General features: G+C 50.4%; 2 non-coding genes across 2 annotated transcripts; one reads left to right on the top strand and one right to left on the bottom strand.

Annotated features, from left to right (window-relative positions):
• The first annotated feature begins 4,134 nt into the window (after positions 1-4,134).
• On the top strand, positions 4,135-4,205 carry TRNAG-GCC (transfer RNA glycine (anticodon GCC)). The gene has a single exon. It is a non-coding gene; the product is annotated as a tRNA-Gly (tRNA).
• A 5,374-nt stretch (positions 4,206-9,579) lies between these two features.
• TRNAG-GCC (transfer RNA glycine (anticodon GCC)) lies at positions 9,580-9,650 on the bottom strand. Its single transcript has one exon. It is a non-coding gene; the product is annotated as a tRNA-Gly (tRNA).
• Between the last annotated feature and the right edge of the window lie 9,296 nt (positions 9,651-18,946).

The raw sequence follows: 18,946 nt of genomic DNA, 5'->3' as shown, positions 1-18,946 counted from the left end.
CTTAACAGACCGATTGGCCTATATACGTATACAAGAGACCGAGTACGGCCCGTTTGAGATGGGAACGCGGGGCACAGCACAAGGCGCTGTGTTGTCCCCGCTTCTCTTTAACATTGCTATGATGTACCTCCCGGCACAGCTGGCGGCTGTCGGCGGTGTTCAGCATGCGCTGTACGCCGATGACATCACCATCTGGGCCACTACGGGAAACATAGGAGAGATGGAGGAATGCCTGCAAGCAGCGGCGAGCATAGTTGACCACTATGCCACGTACTGCGGCCTCCAGTGCTCCCCGTCCAAGTCTGAATTTGTGCATATTCGATCTTCTCCGAAATGCAAAATCTCCGTTCAGCTTTCTCTCGCAAGCGGCCCCATCCGTGAAGCGAAGGAGTTACGAAAACTCGGTCTCTTCATTAATCAACATCGTACGGCAGACACAACTCTTGCCAAACTCCGCAAAGTCGGCGACCAGGTGGGCCGAATGGTTCGCCGCGTTTCCAACAAGCGAGGAGGGTTGCGATGCGGCTCGCGCATGCCTTCGTAACTAGTCGAGTACTGTACTCGACTCCTTACCTCCGCTTACGGAAACATGACGAAGATCACTTGGAGATTGTACTCCGCAAAATTTTCAAGAGAGCCCTCGACCTCCCGATATCCACTTCCAACGCGCGACTCCTCGCGTTGGGGGTGGTGAACACCTACCGAGAACTCCGCGAGGTGCATCTCATTAACCAATACACGCGTCTCGCCCAGACCGTGTCCGGTCGCCGCCTCTTGGACCGGTTACATATCAGACATGATCACCGTACCATGGAACGGGTTCGAGTGCCAGAACTGTGGAGAAGCGCCCTCTACGTTCGACCCCTTCCGACTAAGATGAACAAGGAAGACCATAATGGCCGGCGCCAGGCGCGGGCGAATGCCCTGCACCGCCACTATGGCTCAAAGAAACACGTCTTCTACGTCGACATTGCAGGCCCCTACCGCTCCAGGGGGGAATGGTACACGGCTGCAGCCATACACGAGGAAAAACAGGTGAACGGCCTCTCGTTCAGAGCGCCCAACTCAACGCATGCGGAGGAGGTGGCGATCGCCCTCGCAGCCTCCCATCCCGACCCTAAATTCATCCTCACAGACTCTCGCGGAGCCTGTCGTAACTTTGAGTTCGGTTGGATCACTCCACTCGCTCAACAAATTTTACACCGCAGTACTCGCGACGGCGATCCAACTCATCGCTCAATCATATGGGTCCCCGGCCACCAAGGCATGCCAGGTAACGAAGCCGCCCATGAGGCAGCCCGCGCACTCACTCACCGGGCACCAGGCGTCCCTTGGGAGGAGCTTAACCCAGATCACAGCCCTCTCCTTTCTTTTAAAGAAATTACTGAGCACTATCGTGCCGAACGCCGGCGATACCCAGTTCCTATGAATGGACTGGGTAAAGCTGGCGAACGAATTCTCCTCAGGCTTTTTACAGACACCCTGCTGTGCCCGGCGGTTCTCAAACACTTTAATCCTTCTTTTGACGGCCGCTGCTCATTCTGTGGGGAGGTGGCCGACACCTTCCACATGGTTTGGGCATGCAGAAAAAATCCTCCTCTCCCCCCAATCACCCCTTCCCCTACCCGAGAGGACTGGGAGGCGGCCCTGCTCAGCTGCCAGGAACTATCGGCCCAACAGGCCCTGGTTCGGCGGACTTGTGTAGCGGTCTCGACCAACGGGATCCCGGAATGAGGGACTCCGCCTAGTATTGTAAGGGGTGAGACCCATTAGGGGCCTCTCCCCGAGCACCTCTCTGTAAATAACTAAATAAATGCTCTTCACCACCACCACCTCACAAATCTCGGCGGACACCTGAAACGCGCCGTAAGGAAAGGGAGGAAGGTGGGAGTGAAAGAAGAAAGCAAGAGAGAGGTGCAGCGGTATACAGGTCTCCGGAATAATTGCAACTGCGTGGTGATCTTTAACTTGCACTGACATCGCACGGCTCACGGGCGGCTTATGCTTTTCGCCTCCATCGAAATGTGGCAGCCGCGGTCGGGCTCTATAACCCAACCAAAATCGTTGGGACTTAATATATCGGGAAGACCGATAGACAAAAAAAAGGTGCCGATCAATGTGCGGAAATTTAGAACTTATAAATGTGGCCTGCAGGCTTTACAAAACCGGCTTCCACGACTTCGTAAAACCACAATGTGCGGAATTTCAGTTATTATTAGCCTACTTTCTTTACTATTTTTTCCTATCTTTTCTTTTTCTTCTCTCAGCCAAAGGTAAACCAGTCGCTTTGCAAAATGCCGTTATTACTCAACGTTACTTCGGTGTAAAATATTATCTGTATCATTCTATTTGTTCTATGATAGGCCCGAGTGCTGCTAACGTATATGCCGGGTGCTCCTTTTATCTGCATTCCTTTTATTTTTTTTATTTTTGTTGTAATGTCAAGTAATGCAGCGTTATCAGCTCATGCAATAATTATCTGTGTACAGGCTTTCTTTTCAAAAAGTGGGCCCGTGTATCTGTTAAGCTGTTGCATGACAGATTTTACTCCTGTCCCTCTGCGTCTTGTATGAAAGAGTGATCAAGTACACTTCGCTAATGCGAAAGCATCAAATTTGCTCTGAAACCCAGCGTTGCCCGAAAACTGAGTGTTTCCAAACTCGCGATTTGTCGAAATGGCGTGATATCAAGAAAGACGGGAAAATACGAAATGTTAACCAGTAATAGTCAGTGCTATAGCCTGATACAGCTTATGTCTGCAGTGAAGCTCCGCCCGCATTCAGGAGCCTGCACAGAATTCGACCACAACAAAAAAATTAGTCCGCTGTCAATGAGGCAACGTTATGAGCTCTATAACTTTGCTGCCTGGATTGTTTAATGAAGTGGAACATCACAGAGCTGATTTTCTTATGCGATATGATTGGTTCGCGGAGTAATAGATGACGTCGCGGACCGTGGCCGAGTGTTACCAACCTTAAACGCGCGAAGGGTTCTCCATTAGGTGGAGCAAAGTTTCACCACAACCCCCCCCCCCCCCCCTTCCCTCCCTTCTGGCTGTCACAGCTAATTTAAACCCGCCCAAAACTTGGTTTAGGTTGCTATTGTCAACCATTTTTCGAAAAAGCTGAAGTCGTTGGCCGCTGTGAAGGGCAGCTGGTAAGGGCGCTTCTCATAAATTGGAGCAGTGCGTCAGTGAAACGTCGGTTGTATTGCTAGGGAAAGGATCTGTTGCTAAATGCTGAGTAATCTCTTCGGCGTTGCTCTCTGAAGGAGGGGGAGGTGCTTGTAGCGTGCCATCGTGGTCCGGCCGCAGAAGACGACGACAGTTCCAGTACGCCTGCCTAGCACGCGCAGACTGGATTTCGTGGCTACTTAACGCGCCTGGCTGAGCGCGCCCTGCCAAATATATTTGTGGAGACCCGACGGCAACTTGAGTCTGCGATTCATCTCCACATGCTTCCTGTTTTTTCTATGCTCATTTAATAGTTTTTAGCCCCCAAATTATTTCAGTTCAGTTTAGGCCTCGATATCTAGCAGCATCCTCAAATCAGTGGATAACTGGGCTTCGCGTTTGATTTCTCGAGGATATGTCAATTCGATTCTAATTCTTTCAGTTGGAAGTTAGCGCTCATTCTGTGTGTCCCACTTAATGTTCTTGTTTCTGTCGCGCAAAGCCCCTCCAAAGCCATACCAGCAGCTCTTCATTTTTAAGTTGTATCCTACTACAGTATCTACAGCTGCACCACCTACAAAGGAATAGAATAGAAACAACATAGAATTGGAATATATAATTGAACTGGAATTTGAGTGGAATTGGACTAAAACATAAATAGAATTTGAGCGTTTTCGCAGTAGGCGCTCGTAAGTTGCTTGACTGCCCCCGGTAATTGTTATTATCAATACGTCTCGCAGAAGTTCAGTGACCTGTCCACAGCATAATGTCATAAAATTACCTTGCTGTTGGTCTAATCTGGTGGCCTATATTGGCGGCGCGGTCGCTCACTACGCGCTCTGTGACGACAGTTCCTCTCCGCAGAGGAGACGCCAGCCAGCCGGTCCAATGACCTCCATAGAGGGAAACTTGCGCAACCGACTAGGCTATAAATGGATGGGCAGTACGCCTATGCACCATCGGCGTCGGTGGTTCAGTGGTAGAATACTCGCCTGCCACGCGGGTGGCCCGGGTTCGATTCCCGGCCGACGCATTGCTCTACTTTTGGGGGCCTGGTTTTTACAAGAGGAGAGGTGCAATCCTTTGTGTATTTTTTCGCATAGAATGGCCACGCAGCTTGTGCCACAGTAATAGACGTGCCTAGCCTGTATCCTTCCTAACGAAATATATTTTCTTCGCCACACACAAAGTTTTGTAGCCACACCCGCAGAGCCCTAGTTTTCCGAGATCGCGGTGTTATCTTCCTTCCAAAGAGCAGCTGGCCGAGGAGTCAGTGGAGAAGGAGAGCGGTTGGGAAGAAGAGCCAAGAGGCGAGGAGGGTGGGGTGAGGACGTTGCATTGCGGAATGGTGCCGTTCATTGCGTAAAGTTCCAGTGGTACTTTTCTCCCGCAAAGAAAATAACATACAAATTACGTTTAAATGTTGAAACAGTAACTTCACAACCACCAGTGGTATCAGCTTTTAATCAATTTTTCTCTTCGGTATTCACAAACGATGATGTTAAGAAACCACATTCCGACCTAGTGCTACATTGTATGCCAATTAATAATGTTATTGTTTCTGAGCAGGGCCTTCTGTCGTTACTGCTGAACATCGACAGCAAAAAGTCACCAGATGCAGATGGTAAACCCAATGCATTCGTTGTTAGGTGTGCCTAGTGGTGCAGTAAATATTCATGCATTATGTCCAGCCTTTTTTTAACCAAAGCAGAACTTCCTTTTGATTGCAACTGTAGCAAAATCGTGGATATACCCAAGGCAGATAATTCATAATCTTTCGTCTTTTAGGCCGATATCATTATTGTGTACATGTTCTAAGGTTCTTGAGCACACTATTTTAATCATATCTCGACATTTGTTAACATAATAATAAAATCGACAACAGGTGACATGGGTCCCGAAAAGGGTTCTCTACAGTAACACCACTCCTGGAGCTAACTAAGGATTTCGCAGCAGTCACTGAAATTCAAAGCCAAATCGACATTATATTTGTTGATACTGAAAAGGCCTTTGATCGCGTCTCACAACCTAAACTTCTTTCAGAACTAGAACCACTGTTGAAAAATAATTCGCTCCTTGCATGAATAGGAGCTTAACTATGTGGCCGATTCCAATGCGTCAGAGTAGATCACGTGTGTTCTGCTCCTGCGCCTGTTAAGTCGGGTATACCACAGGGATCTGTTCTCAGGCCTTTATTCTTTTTAATATTTACTAACGACATAGTTAATAACCTACCCGTTAAAATCAAGGTATGTGCGCATGACTTCATAATCCGTCATGAAATTCACAATTCCAGCGACCAGGCTTCACTTAATATTGCCTTAGCCCAGTTTGCAACCTGGTTTCCAGATTGATAGATGTCAACACACTTAAAAAAATCGGTTGCGATGACCGCAACACCCAAGAGGCAACCGTTAGGTTTCCCATATTCCATAGCTGGCAGCGCCCTTGCAATGGTAAACAACTATAAATATCTAGGCATAACCATAACATCGGATCTAAGGTGGAATGAACATATATCAGAAATTGTGAAGGCGGCCTTGCGGAAATTAGGTTATTTACGAGGAACTCTGCGACAATGTACAAATGAAGTTGAACTAATAGCGTACAAAACCTTACTTCGACCAGTGATAGAATATGGATCAATTGTTTGGGACCCGCACACTCGTGGCAACATAGACACGCTGGAATCTGCAAAAGAAAGCAGCTAGGTTTGTATACCGATCATATAGTTGGCGTACTTCCGCGAGTACTCTAGTAAAAAAGGCAGGTTTAGACAGGTTGCGAAAACTGCGTCAGTATGACCAATTAAAATACATGCACTTGCTGTTTAATGATAAAAAAGGTATACGCAATCACGAGCACATAGATCCTGTCTACAGACGAACCACCCGATCGCATCATAGCAAGAAACAAAGATTATTCCTGTCACACTGAAACATTCGCTAACTCCTTCTTAACAAAAACGGTCCATGAGTGGAACCGGCTCATGAGCCACCATATTCCAGAGCTCCCAACCGTGTTCGAATGAACGATGCTTGCTCTCTGACAGTTCCTAAGTGAGCGGCCGCTGCTCAGTTTGACGGCTGAAAAATGATGAAAATAAAATAATTGAGGCTGCCTCGAAATTCCCGATCTCAGTGTAAACTGGCTGACGTAGGTCTGTGCCCTTAGAATGATAGCGCTTCGAAGGCGCGAAATAGCTTGTCTCAAGTGCTACGCGCTTACTCCTCTTCCAAAGGAGAGCGAGGGGAAGGCCTATATCATGCATACATACATACATACATACATACATACATACATACATACATACATACATACATACATACATACATACATACATGCATACACACTCTCATACATACATACATACATACATACATACATACATACATACATACATACATACATACATACATACATACATACATACATACATACATACATACATACATACATACATACATACATACATACATACTTACGTACGTACGTATGTACGTACATACATACGTACGTACATTTTTTAAAGTAGCCTTTTTCATTTAGAAGACCGTTTTTCCGGCATTACATTGAAAGGGATGTGGTACATCAGAACAGAGCTAAGAAGTGCTAACTATAGCAAGCTGGTTAACTACTACTGAATAGTTTTTTAGTTTTCAACTATTACGTTTAGGGTCCTTAATTGCTGAGAGCATGTCGCCCCATAAATAATATCCATACCAATTTTTAGAATTTCTGAAACGCAGTTACCCATAGCGCTGTGGCACAACAAATTTTGGCTATTTATACGAGTTACGTGCATTGGAGCGGTTTCTTTGCCTGCAAGATTCTCGAAAGCGCATGTATTTTGCCCCTATGTAGCCTGAAGTTTTGAGGCCACAGCACCGAAAGTAGCCGCATTTTTGAAGTCTTAAAAACTGATATGAATATGACTTAAAGTGTACAACACGTCTCTCAATAATTCACTAGCCTAACTGTAATAGGTAAAAAGTTAACTACTCAATATTGGTTAAGCAGCCTGGAATTTAGCTGTATTCTTATTTAGCACACCGCTGCCGATGGGGGCACCGCTGCTACGTCGAAAAAAGCGCTCTGCTAACTGAAAAAGCATATTTTTAACAATTGTTTAACAATTTTAACAATTCTTAGGTGAAAGTTCCGCTATACTATTACAGAAGTGGGATTCTATAATGAGCCCCTCGACCTAGCCTCGGCGACGCTCGTCTGCGGCAACCACTTAGCCCGTATGGACACGATAGCGCCCCTGCGAGCCGTAACGTCGGGTGAATGTCCGCTCTAAAGCAGTGTAATTTCCTTGGTGATGCCTTCGCCGCATATTAAGCTTTAAGCGACGCACACTAGCGGAAAATCACGCGCGCATACCTCGGCCGTGCTTGCGGTGGCAGCGTGAAGATGAAACGAGAGGCCCGCTTACGGTACCAATGGCTGCCGCTGGGGGGCTTCCAGTGGCGTCTCACTGCAGAGCCACTATCTCACTGTGTGCAGTCACTGGATGTTGCACTGCATAGAAATGCTTTCAAAGCGCACGTGTTGATGTTTTCAATAAATGCTGCGGCATCTGCCATGATGAGAACTCTTTTCTGCCTTTTTTCGAGGCAGCCCGTGTCCGAAAGAGTGATTGAAGGTTTTCCGATGTCGTCCGCACTCCTCACACTGTTCCTCGAACGACTGTGTCGCGTTGCCAATTCTCCCAAACCATCACGGGTTGAGAGGTTGGCGGCCCGGAGTTGTGTGTTATTATGGAGCGCAGGATCCGCGTTTCCTCTCACTCCTGCCACTTTTCTCGAGCCGAGCTGGTTACGTAATCAACTACCTGGCTTGACGAGGGCGAGGTCAGGCTTAGCCACGTAGTTCAGCAGCCGCCGTTTGATTCAGTTGACTTTACAAGCATGAATGTGTTCGGATGCCCTGAAAACGCTAAAAAAATTAAGCGACACGACGGTGAAGAGATGTATTGGCCAAAAAAAAAAGAATAAGCTCGCGACAAATTATTTAAAAGAAATGAGTTGTGGAGGTGCGCAGTATCGATCCCCGTACCTTTCGCATGCCAAGCGAGCGCTCTACCATCTGAGCTACACCCCCGACCTTAGCCGGCTTCTTTACAGCAATAGCGAGTTTTACAATGAGGGAACCGTATTCATTAAGAGCACAGGGCAATAGGAGAGATGGCATGCCGGCTGCCCTGTCGTCATCGACCTTCTCCTCTTCAACACCATGCTCTGTCACTCTTGCACAACCAGCCACTTTTACTTCTTGCTCCCATTATTCTCGGGCTTATTTCGGCGCCCTAGTCCGTGTCACTAGCTCAGACTTCATCGATCATCAGATTTCACTTAATTGCGCTAAATGTGAAGCCCTTAGACCGTCTCCTATCCCGGCCCCTACCCCGATGACGTCAGTGGGCGCCTCGGTTGCCCAGTGGCGTCATATGGTAGGAGACGCGCGATGAGGCGTGTCGCCCTAATCGATCGCCAGGTACTGTTGAGTTGAGTTGGGTTTAGTGGCGCATAAGCGACTAAGGCTATCATGCGCCAAACGATCGCCAGCTACTGTGAGCAGCGATTTTTTTTCATGTTTCTCAATTATAGGGTACACACAGAGCTTTCAAATTTGACTCGAATGCCAACAAAGATCACCTCAACAGATATGCTGCATTACACTATACCCGTCGAAATGATTTCAGTGCAACTTTAGTGAAACACTAAAACGTTGATTTCATTCGCTCTTGTGATTGGCCAGATGAATAGTACACTACGCCGCCGCGCACCGTGGCCCAGTGTTAGCAACTGGTGTTTTTTCCTTTCAAGTTGTATCCTACTATAGAGTGAGTGAGTGAGTGAGTGAGTGAGTGAGTGAGTGAATGAGTGAGTGAGTGAGTGAGTGAGTGAGTGAGTGAGTGAGTGAGTGAGTGAGTGAGTGAGTGAGTGAGTGAGTGAGTGAGTGAGTGAGTGAGTGAGTGAGTGAGTGAGTGAGTGAGTGAGTGAGTGAGTGAGTGAGTGAGTGAGTGAGTGAGTGAGTGAGTGAGTGAGTGAGTGAGTGAGTGAGTGAGTGAGTGAGTGAGTGAGTGAGTGAGTGAGTGAGTGAGTGAGTGAGTGAGTGAGTGAGTGAGTGAGTGAGTGAGTGAGTGAGTGAGTGAGTGAGTGAGTGAGTGAGTGAGTGAGTGAGTGAGTGAGTGAGTGAGTGAGTGAGTGAGTGAGTGAGTGAGTGAGTGAGTGAGTGAGTGAGTGAGTGAGTGAGTGAGTGAGTGAGTGAGTGAGTGAGTGAGTGAGTGAGTGAGTGAGTGAGTGAGTGAGTGAGTGAGTGAAAACATTATTGAGCTCTAGATTCGCTGCTCTTCTGCGGTCCTCGGCAAAAGTAGCGCCTTAACAAAAAAAAAGAACACATGCGTCGGCCGGGAATCGAACCCGGGCCACCCGCGTGGCAGGCGAGTATTCTACCACTGAACCACCGACGCTTTTTTCTTATTTTTTATTGCCGACATTCCGCAATCATACTGCCCATCTATTCATAGCGTAGCTCGTTGCGTAAGTTTTCCGTTATGTAGGCCATTGGAGCGGTTGGCATCTCTCCTCTGTGGAGAGGAACTGTTGTAGCCAAGTGCGTAGTCAGCGGACCGCGTCCCCAACACAGGCCACCAGATTGGACCAACACGTAATTTTATTACATTATGCGTGAGACTGATCACTGAACTTCTGTGGGACGTAGTGATGATAAAAATTACCGGGGGCACTGAAGCAATTTACGTGCGAGTACTGCGAAAAATATAAAGTAAATTCTATTCCTCTTCCATTCCAATGCCACTCTAATTCAGTTCCAATTATTTTCCAATTCTACTCCAATTCTACGCTAGTTCTATTGTATTCTTTGTGGGTGGTGCAGCTTTAGGTACTTGTGTACTGACTGTTATTGGTTAACGTTTCGTATTTTCCAGCCTTTGATGCACACCATTTCGACCAATGGCGGGTTTTGAAACGCCTCCACTTTTTGGGCCAAGTTTCGTGTCTGTGAGCAATAATGCATTCGCATTAATGAAGTTTATTTGTTCTGTCCGTCATAAAAGACGCTGGGTGACAGAAGTAAAAGCTCTCTTGCAACGGCTTAACAAATCCACGGCCCTACTTTTTCAACATACATAGGGATCGAGGTAAGGAAACATGTGCACAATAGATAATTCTAAGAGGAGATCACGTTGTAATACATGGAGTTGGAGCAAATAATGAACAAAAATGAAGTAAATACGTATAGAAGCTGTACCAGGCACATATATTAAAAAATAACACCTTATGCCTATAACAAAACAAAGCTAATGATACGGACAATATATTACACCGCAAAAACATCTAGTAATATTGGCATTCTGTGCAGCGATTGTTTTTTTCTTTGACTGAGAAAAAAAGTGAGAAGTGGTTGGGGTTTAACGTGTAGTTAAACAGAGTAAACATGCGAAAGCATATGCTTGGCCTGGTTGGCTCATGGTTTTGCTTTCTTGGGTCGTCGGCAGGTCAGGCGACGGTGTTGGACTCAGGTTTAGCTCTGATCGGCGTTGAGCTGATGCGATCTGTTCATGCCGCAGATGTAAGTTGAAGAAGACGACGATATGCAGTGCACAGCACGAGAGTGCTTAGCAGTTAACACGAGGCGTAACTGGTGATGGCGATAGCATAGTGCTCTCGTGCGGTGGCCAGCGAAGCTGATCTGTTCGCGTCACTGCGAGTTCTAAACACTGTCCGGCAATATTTATTTTATTTCTGTATTCTGTTGCAATGTTAGGGTTGCGAAAGGGCACCCTCAAGATCACCTTCCCATTGGCTGCAGCTTGAGCGACGCTCCCCCGTACTTACCCCAGCTCCCTCTCATTGTCTGCATTGGCTGCAAACCGAGCTTAACAGAGTTACTCTGAGGCTTCACACAAGATTCTTGATTGGGACCGCGTTATAAGCAGCGCTTTCGCATTGAAACAGGAGACAAAGCAGGCTGATAATCTCTGAAATCTGGCGCACTGCTCTTTTATGTCCTCTCTGAGACCATTACGAAGTCGTGGAAGCAGCTTTTCTAAAGCCTGCAGACCCCATGTTCGAAATATATATTGATCGCCATTTTTTGTGTCGCTTTCTTCCCGTAATTTTAAGCCTGAAAGATTTTGGACCACAATCCCGGAGTATTGCGACCGTTATTTAACCAGTTACTTCGGCAGACATGTACTTCTTCCTTTCCTGTCATGGAAACTATTTTTTATTGCGAAAGAAATACTGCTTGCACTTTTCTGCCATCGATGGTCGTGGCGCCTCCTTACACAGCGGCGCGTCACGTGACCTTGTGACGTCACGAAAGACCGAGAGACGGGGCCCCATCTCGCGCCATCGATGGCGGAGGTACAGCCTTACACGCCGGCTGCGCCGCTGCCGAGAGAGGGCGCTCGCTAGAGCGGGATTTTTAGTGGGTCCACGGTGGCTGAAGGCGTAGGGGTACGTAGAAGCGATGCAAATGTAACAATGGCGGCTGATCCCAACAAAATGGCCACTAGGAGGCCCAGAAAGAAAACTACGAAAAAGAAATTTAACGCCAGGATCAGTTACATAAACATGCAAGGGGGTAGAAAGAGAGCGAAATGGCTAGAAATAGAACAGCAGTTAAAGGACGAAGCAGTAGGTGTGTACGCTCTATGCGAGACACATCTGAGGTATCTAGAAGATCCACCTTTCATCGATGGCTATGTCTGGGAAGGGTGCAACAGAACAACAACGGAAAAGAAGGGAGGAGGAGTAGGTATGCTGATACATCAAGGAACAAATTGGCAAAGAATAAAATCAACTTGCAAAGAACATGTCTGGAGTTATTTTTCGGATGATGATCGATGGATGTTGGATGATCGCTCAGATCGATGGTGTTGATCTTGATGTCTTCTAATGGTTCGGTGATCCGGCGACACGTTGCGGAACGAACTGGACAACTTCTTCGGGACTATGTAGTTTATTGCACAAGCGTTCACCAGCGACTGCTCTCCGAAAAAGCCCTCTTTCGCGCCAAAAAAACCGCCCTTAAATCCCCTCGCCCAGCATTCTGGGGACCCTTTCTGCAACCAATAGGAAATGCGCTTGTCAGAGCCAATCAGGAGAATTTTGTTCAAACTTAGGGAGCCAATAGCACGCCAGTGCCCACGGGGTTGTTGTTTTCGCGAGCACCGCGCGAATTCCGTGAAGACGTTACGCATTTCCGCTTGGTTACAGCACCGACATACACCAACACACAAAACACCGACGGGAGCACAGGGAAGGCAAACACTCCGTCCAAACCGCGCGCACTGCCCTGGTCGCGCTCCCCCCCTTCGCTGCTCGCCTCCGGAGACATCCGGTCCGTCATGCGCTGTGCTGTCGAAACCAATAAATTTACAGGCGGCCCCCTTCAAGACCCCAGGGGTCCGCGCATCGGCTGCGTCTTGCGGCCCGAACGCGGCCTTGCGAGGCCGGGCCTCCTCACTGTCGGTTAACCGTCGTTGCCGCCATCTGCCGCGTTTGTCTCAAAACAAACCCATTTCGGCGGCGCCGGGATGGCGGCCGCTCGAGGAGACCCGACAAACAGCCAACACATACAAAACTAAGGGGGCCACGCTAGCGGCTTCGGGGTGCGCTTGCTATGGGTCCCTGAGCCGCAACCCGGCAACTCAACTCCTCCTTACCGAGAATGTTGTGCGTACACTAGCTGTACGCACAACATAAAGCCCTTTGCAACAATAAAAAGGTGGAAGGGACACATGAAACAAAACATACAGAAAAGCACACCGATAATGCACGCAGCTACTACATCAATAAGTGAAACTCGCGCCTTAACGACAGTCCCGCTAATTTTCGGGCGAACTCATAACCGCCAAATGCACACCAAAAGTTTTGGGGGCATCCATACAGTGCGGTGAAATACGGCAGGGCATTGAATCACGGTCCCCAGTAAATACTGTCTAACTTGACGCATACAGATACGGTGAATTCCACTGACATGCAAACACAAAACGGGGAATAATGAATAACAGTCAATGACGCACACACACGCACAAGGCAGGACCCTTTCCTGTTAGCATTCGGTCCACCATGTCGATCGCTACCACACCTGAGTTAAGCATTGCACTTACTCCTTTCTCTTTCTCTCAGGCTTCAGTGACGCTATCCAACCTCGAAAGAGCGTCCGCACACTTGTTGAGGGAGCCCTTTATATGCGAGAACTGCAGGTCGTACTTCTGGAGAGCCAGAGCCCATCGCGTAAGGCGGGCGCTCGATGACGCTGATTTCGTCAGGTACGTCAAAGGATTATGATCAGTGACTACATTGATCCTCGCACCGAAGAGCCACGTATCTAGACGCCCTAGAGCCCACACAATCGCAAAGGCCTCTCGCTCAATCGCCGGCCACTTTGTTTGCTGCGGCGTGAGCTTTTTGCTCAAAAAGGCGATCGGCCTTTCTTCCCCTCCGTACTCCTGCGCCAAGCATGCTCCGACTGCCTTCTCTGAAGCATCGGTCGTCAAAACGAAGCCTTTCCTCAGGTCTGGCACAGTTAGTGTGGGCAGCCTGGCCAACTCAGCCTTGACAGCGTTAAAAGCACACTCTGCACTCTCGCTCCAGGGAATCGCGTTTGGCACTCTCCGGCCAGTTAAGTCAGTTAGGGGGCGCACCAACTCAGAGTATGTCGGGACGTAGTCTCTATAATAGTTGAAAAGCCCCAGCGCGCTGCGCAGATCCTTTTTCGTCACTGGAGGCTTAAGCCGCAGAATGGCATGCACGCGCTCTGGGTCAGGCGAGTGAATTCCGAACCCTACCACATGCCCCAAATATCTGACACTAGGCTGTGCGAACTTGCACTTGGCCGGGTTAATTGTTAGGCCGACCTCTGCAATCGTCCCCAACACCCTATCCAAATGCACGAGGTGCGACTCCCACGTCCGGGAATAGACGGCCACGTCGTCTATGTAGGCGCAGGCATATCCGCCGTGCCCCTGGAGGACTTTGTTTATGACCCGCTGAAATGTGGCTGCTGAATTGCGCAGCCCGTACGGCATTACCCGCCATGCAAACAAACCTTTCGGTGTTGCGAACGCCGTGTATTTTTGAGAGGTCGGCTCCATAGCGATTTGCCAGTAGCCCCGAGTCATGTCCAGAATAGTGACATATCTAGCCCCGGCTACCTCGTAGAGTAGTTCTGTTACATTACCCATGGGAAAGCTGTCTGCCTCCGATACAGCATTCAGCTGGAGATAGTCAATGCACATTCGGACTGTCCCGTCCTTTTTCGACACACAGACGATCGGATGCGCACAGCTGCTCTCCACTGGGTACACAAGGCCCCATTCTATCAATTCTACGATCTGCCGTTCGACCTCAGCTCGGAGTGCGACGGGAACTTTGTACGGGTAAGCCCTTGCAGGCTTCGCACCTGGCAGGAGGTTGATCTTGTGCGCACCCAGCTTGCAACGGCCCGGCTTATCCGAGAAAGCCTTGCCATGCCGTGTTATTACTTGCTCGAGTTGCGTCACTTGCTCGTTTGTGAGGCGTTCCCCCCACTGTGACATGTCAGGAGTGCTGCTTTCGCGGCCGCGGGGATCTGGGAGGGTTTCTATGCTTCCGAACTCTCTATCGGAATCAAATATTACCCCGACAATGTTTGCACGGGAATAGTATTTCCTGATGCGATTTGCGTGCACCCATCGCTCCGAGCCGTCCGTGAACTGGAGGATATAACTGTCTGGTCGCTTTCGCTCCTTAACCTTAGCTGGGCCTATCCATTTAGGTTGCATCTTACTGTGCTGCCCTGTCTCCAGGACCAGCACTTCTTCCCCATTACTGAACTCCTTAGTTCGGGTCCGAAGGTTGTACTTCTCCGCGTACGCCTGCTGCACTCGTCTCATCCGCTCGTCTACCCTTTCCGCGGCCTCAGTCATTCGCTGCCGGATCTCAACCAAGTATGCAGCAGCTGCCTTATTAAGACCCGTCGGGGGTGTCCATCTGCCGGTCCAAGTTCTCTGCAGTATACTGAGCGGGCCTTGCGGGACTCTTCCGTACATCATCTCGAACGGGGACGTCCCTGTTATCTCGTGCGGCACCTCTCGATAGGCCCAGAGCATACAGGGGATTAATCGGTCCCACTCACGCGCATGCTCCTGTATCACATGCCTGAGCATCGCCTTGAAAGTTCCATTCCAGCGTTCCACTATCCCATTACTTTGGGGATGATCGGGTGTGGAGAATCTCATTTGTATCCCGAGGCGTTCCGCTAGCTCCTTAGTTAAACTCGAAGTAAAGTTAGTTCCTTGGTCGCAGCAAATAAGCTGTGGAATCCCCAAACGCGAGAATATGTCTACCAGCGCATGGCACGTCGCTCGAGCGGTCAGTGATCGAAGTGGTATCACCTCCGGCCATCGCGTGCATAGGTCTATCACACACAGGGCGTACCTGTGTCCGCGCGCCGAAGCAGGTTCAATAGGCCCTATGCAGTCCATATACACAACCTCCAATGGTCCCTGTGGCCGCGTCAACGGAGTGATTGGCACCCTGTCGGTGGACCGCCAGTTTGCGAAAGTTTGACAGGCGTGGCAAGTCTGACAGTGACTCCTAACATCAGCGGCAAGCGTCGGCCAGAAAAATGCGCTGCGTATGCGCTGCTTAGTTTTCTTCTGCGAAAAGTGGCCCCCGCATGGCATGTCGTGCGCCAACGTAAGCACTTCCCTGCGGCGGTTCTCTGGAAGGACCAGCTGCGTGCAAGGCCTACCATCCACTGTATCTCGGTGTAACAGCAACCCCGCGTCCACCAGCATGCCATGTGTGCCCGCTCGCGCCTGCTCCCAGGCATCCACTAGAGATGGGTCTGCTCTTTGTTCGTCAGCAAATGCGCGGTCTGCGGTGGCCGATTCCGCCGCGGGCGGGATTACCTCAATTTGCATTGCTTGAATGCCTCCCGGGCACTGGTCGGCTGTTTCCTCATGCTCGAACTCTAGTACGGACGTGGCATTCTCGCTGCCCTCGTGAAGCGCGGTCTCACCCTCTGCCCTTATTATTCTAGCAGCCAACTCGACAGCCTCCTCCCGCACTCCGCTCAGCCCCTCGAAAACATCGGGAGTTAGTAGGGCGTCTATTCCCTCAGCCAGTTCGTCGGTGAGAGCACAAAGTATGAAAGTTTGCGGGTTGCAGCTGCCGTCTCTCGCTACCAAACTCAAGGGAACATACATGAGATCAGCCGGGACCGAGTGGCCAAACGCGCCGCGAAGTCGCACCTTTCCCGAGCCCTGCGCTTTCACGTTATCAGGAACAACCTCCTTCCTCAGTACCGTTATATCTGCACCTGAGTCAAGGCAAGCCTTGAACGGACGCCCACCAGAGATCAGCTCCACCCAGGTCAGTCTTGATTCATGCGCTCGCTCACTTATCCCGATCGCTGTCCCCGCCTCCAGCTCACACGCTGCCCTCGCTGTCATTCTGACCGGCAGCTGGGCCTTCCCGCCTGACACCTGACCTGCCGCTCCTTTTGATCCAGTCTGCGGGCAGTTCCGCCGCACGTGACCTAAGTCGCCGCAGCCAAAGCACCTCACTGCAGATCGGCGTCCGTTCCTTCGCTCGCCTCCCCATCCTTGGCTGCCTGCCTCTCGCGGCTTCCCATGAATTTCCCTCGGTGCGTCCAACGCGCTGGGGCGGTGCACGGTTCTACTCTCCTCGAATTTTTCCGCAAGCTGGGCAATCTTTGCGGGCTTGAACCACTCTCCTGTTTCGTGTTGCAAAACATATGCGCGCATCTCGTCCGACATCATCTGTTTGGCGCGGTCCGCGACCAACAACTGGCTCAAATCCTCTAACGTAGTGATGCTTCGACTACGCAGATAATAATCCAACAAAATTTCCAATTTGGTAACGAACTGACCCCAGCTTTCTTCGCCCTTAAAGCATGCATAGAGTCTGCGCTTGTACTCCTCGGGGGTGAGCTTCAGCTCAGTGAGCACCAGTTCTCTGATTTCTTTATACGGGAGCACTCGATCGTTAGACTTGTTGGCAACCAGCGTGCGGCTTTTTTCATTTAGAAAAGGCAGTATGACCTGGCCAGAAATGCTATCAGGGACCGAACAGCTCCGGAGCATACTTTCCGCTGTCTTAAACCATGCAGGCGCAAGTTCATCAGATTCGGGCATCGGTGCGAGGACTGCCCTCAGCTCGTCCGCGTACTGCCCCAATTTTGACCTACCACCTCGACCTGCACCCTCGATGGTTCCAGCTTCCATTTCGAGTCGCTTCAACTCGATAGCCAGTGTCAGCCTTTGTATCTCAAGCTCCTGCTCCCTGACTCGCATGGCAGCGTCATCGCCGCCGGTGGCTGCTCTGCCCTGCACCTCCTCCGGAGTGCGCCGCTCTTCCGAGTTAGATACGTTCTGTGGGCTTCCAGCCCCTGATTCCAACCCCCCAGATTCATCTGCGCGCTGAGATTGCGATCGTGTGGTGACCGACATGATGGACCCGTAGCGAGCAGGAAAAGGGCCCACCTGAATTCCTCTGTCGCTGTCGCTGTCGTCCCACGTCGATCCTCAAGGATGGCCCCTCTCTTGAACAGCACAGGGCGCCGGCACGAACCGGCACAGAGGTCGCCTTGCGCTGTCACCTGGCAGTGTCCGTACAAACGCGTGCTCGCCGTCTCGGACGCCTGTGCCGAAGGGGTGTCGTCTCTCCGCAGCCGCAGGCACCGCCGAGTTGCCCTTTGCTGCAGTATCTTCTCGCTTGGGTGTTGATGCTCCGCAGAGACGCAGCGGCCTCGTCCAAGAATCCGCTCAGCTGCCGTCCTCTCTTCGTTTTCAACAATTGCCGAGGCCCCTCAGCAGGAGATCGCTTGCTTCTTCGCAAAGGGCGTCCGGGTGTTGCGATGATCAGCCAGAGTGGCGGGGCCTCTCACCAGGGTGTCGCCCTCCGCTGGTGTCCCATAGTGCCCGTGTCCGTGTCCGCTCCGCAGAAAGCCGCCGGAATCATCCTGTCGACTGCGCCAGTTATTTTTCGGATGATGATCGATGGATGTTGGATGATCGCTCAGATCGATGGTGTTGATCTTGATGTCTTCTAATGGTTCGGTGATCCGGCGACACGTTGCGGAACGAACTGGACAACTTCTTCGGGACTATGTAGTTTATTGCACAAGCGTTCACCAGCGACTGCTCTCCGAAAAAGCCCTCTTTCGCGCCAAAAAAACCGCCCTTAAATCCCCTCGCCCAGCATTCTGGGGACCCTTTCTGCAACCAATAGGAAATGCGCTTGTCAGAGCCAATCAGGAGAATTTTGTTCAAACTTAGGGAGCCAATAGCACGCCAGTGCCTACGGGATTGTTGTTTTCGCGAGCACCGCGCGAATTCCGTGAAGACGTTACGCATTTCCGCTTGGTTACAGCACCGACATACACCAACACACAAAACACCGACGGGAGCACAGGGAAGGCAAACACTCCGTCCAAACCGCGCGCACTGCCCTGGTCGCGCTCCCCCCCTTCGCTGCTCGCCTCCGGAGACATCCGGTCCGTCATGCGCTGTGCTGTCGAAACCAATAAATTTACAGGCGGCCCCCTTCAAGACCCCAGGGGTCCGCGCATCGGCTGCGTCTTGCGGCCCGAACGCGGCCTTGCGAGGCCGGGCCTCCTCACTGTCGGTTAACCGTCGTTGCCGCCATCTGCCGCGTTTGTCTCAAAACAAACCCATTTCGGCGGCGCCGGGATGGCGGCCGCTCGAGGAGACCCGACAAACAGCCA

This window comes from Amblyomma mixtum, chromosome 1 (genome assembly GCF_055824585.1).
Source record: "Amblyomma mixtum isolate Tamu chromosome 1, ASM5582458v1, whole genome shotgun sequence".
NCBI lineage: Eukaryota > Metazoa > Arthropoda > Arachnida > Ixodida > Ixodidae > Amblyomma > Amblyomma mixtum.
Note: the sequence above shows the minus strand (reverse complement) of the source record. Positions and strands in the feature narration are given on the sequence as shown.